Source organism: Musa acuminata, unplaced genomic scaffold, assembly GCF_036884655.1.
Source record: "Musa acuminata AAA Group cultivar baxijiao unplaced genomic scaffold, Cavendish_Baxijiao_AAA HiC_scaffold_45, whole genome shotgun sequence".
NCBI lineage: Eukaryota > Viridiplantae > Streptophyta > Magnoliopsida > Zingiberales > Musaceae > Musa > Musa acuminata.
In genome coordinates, this window is record NW_027020327.1 from 150,001 (window position 1) to 152,500 (window position 2,500).

Consider the following 2,500-nt stretch of genomic DNA (forward strand, 5'->3'; position numbering starts at 1 on the left):
GCCATCTCAGCACCCTGGAACCCCCCGGGTGGCACAGGGCTGGATGGGGCTTTCGTATAGCAGGGACGGTGCTGCCTCTCGCTTCGCTCGCTGTCCGCCGCTCGCCGCTCGCTCGTGCAGCCAAAAATGGCCAGTTTTGGCCCGTTTTTGGGCCGTTTTGGCCAGTTTTTGGCCTGTTCTTGCATTGCGCGGTGACCGTCGAGAGCGGAGCAAAACGTCAGCCATCTCAGCACCCTGGAACCCCCCGGGTGGCACAGGGCTGGATGGGGCTTTCGTATAGCAGGGACGGTGCTGCCTCTCGCTTCGCTCGCTGTCCGCCGCTCGCCGCTCGCTCGTGCAGCCAAAAATGGCCAGTTTTGGCCCGTTTTTGGGCCGTTTTGGCCAGTTTTTGGCCTGTTCTTGCATTGCGCGGTGACCGTCGAGAGCGGAGCAAAACGTCAGCCATCTCAGCACCCTGGAACCCCCCGGGTGGCACAGGGCTGGATGGGGCTTTCGTATAGCAGGGACGGTGCTGCCTCTCGCTTCGCTCGCTGTCCGCCGCTCGCCGCTCGCTCGTGCAGCCAAAAATGGCCAGTTTTGGCCCGTTTTTGGGCCGTTTTGGCCAGTTTTTGGCCTGTTCTTGCATTGCGCGGTGACCGTCGAGAGCGGAGCAAAACGTCAGCCATCTCAGCACCCTGGAACCCCCCGGGTGGCACAGGGCTGGATGGGGCTTTCGTATAGCAGGGACGGTGCTGCCTCTCGCTTCGCTCGCTGTCCGCCGCTCGCCGCTCGCTCGTGCAGCCAAAAATGGCCAGTTTTGGCCCGTTTTTGGGCCGTTTTGGCCAGTTTTTGGCCTGTTCTTGCATTGCGCGGTGACCGTCGAGAGCGGAGCAAAACGTCAGCCATCTCAGCACCCTGGAACCCCCCGGGTGGCACAGGGCTGGATGGGGCTTTCGTATAGCAGGGACGGTGCTGCCTCTCGCTTCGCTCGCTGTCCGCCGCTCGCCGCTCGCTCGTGCAGCCAAAAATGGCCAGTTTTGGCCCGTTTTTGGGCCGTTTTGGCCAGTTTTTGGCCTGTTCTTGCATTGCGCGGTGACCGTCGAGAGCGGAGCAAAACGTCAGCCATCTCAGCACCCTGGAACCCCCCGGGTGGCACAGGGCTGGATGGGGCTTTCGTATAGCAGGGACGGTGCTGCCTCTCGCTTCGCTCGCTGTCCGCCGCTCGCCGCTCGCTCGTGCAGCCAAAAATGGCCAGTTTTGGCCCGTTTTTGGGCCGTTTTGGCCAGTTTTTGGCCTGTTCTTGCATTGCGCGGTGACCGTCGAGAGCGGAGCAAAACGTCAGCCATCTCAGCACCCTGGAACCCCCCGGGTGGCACAGGGCTGGATGGGGCTTTCGTATAGCAGGGACGGTGCTGCCTCTCGCTTCGCTCGCTGTCCGCCGCTCGCCGCTCGCTCGCGCAGCCAAAAATGGCCAGTTTTGGCCCGTTTTTGGGCCGTTTTGGCCAGTTTTTGGCCTGTTCTTGCATTGCGCGGTGACCGTCGAGAGCGGAGCAAAACGTCAGCCATCTCAGCACCCTGGAACCCCCCGGGTGGCACAGGGCTGGATGGGGCTTTCGTATAGCAGGGACGGTGCTGCCTCTCGCTTCGCTCGCTGTCCGCCGCTCGCCGCTCGCTCGTGCAGCCAAAAATGGCCAGTTTTGGCCCGTTTTTGGGCCGTTTTGGCCAGTTTTTGGCCTGTTCTTGCATTGCGCGGTGACCGTCGAGAGCGGAGCAAAACGTCAGCCATCTCAGCACCCTGGAACCCCCCCGGGTGGCACAGGGCTGGATGGGGCTTTCGTATAGCAGGGACGGTGCTGCCTCTCGCTTCGCTCGCTGTCCGCCGCTCGCCGCTCGCTCGTGCAGCCAAAAATGGCCAGTTTTGGCCCGTTTTTGGGCCGTTTTGGCCAGTTTTTGGCCTGTTCTTGCATTGCGCGGTGACCGTCGAGAGCGGAGCAAAACGTCAGCCATCTCAGCACCCTGGAACCCCCCGGGTGGCACAGGGCTGGATGGGGCTTTCGTATAGCAGGGACGGTGCTGCCTCTCGCTTCGCTCGCTGTCCGCCGCTCGCCGCTCGCTCGTGCAGCCAAAAATGGCCAGTTTTGGCCCGTTTTTGGGCCGTTTTGGCCAGTTTTTGGCCTGTTCTTGCATTGCGCGGTGACCGTCGAGAGCGGAGCAAAACGTCAGCCATCTCAGCACCCTGGAACCCCCCGGGTGGCACAGGGCTGGATGGGGCTTTCGTATAGCAGGGACGGTGCTGCCTCTCGCTTCGCTCGCTGTCCGCCGCTCGCCGCTCGCTCGCGCAGCCAAAAATGGCCAGTTTTGGCCCGTTTTTGGGCCGTTTTGGCCAGTTTTTGGCCTGTTCTTGCATTGCGCGGTGACCGTCGAGAGCGGAGCAAAACGTCAGCCATCTCAGCACCCTGGAACCCCCCGGGTGGCACAGGGCTGGATGGGGCTTTCGTATAGCAGGGACGGTGCTGCCTCT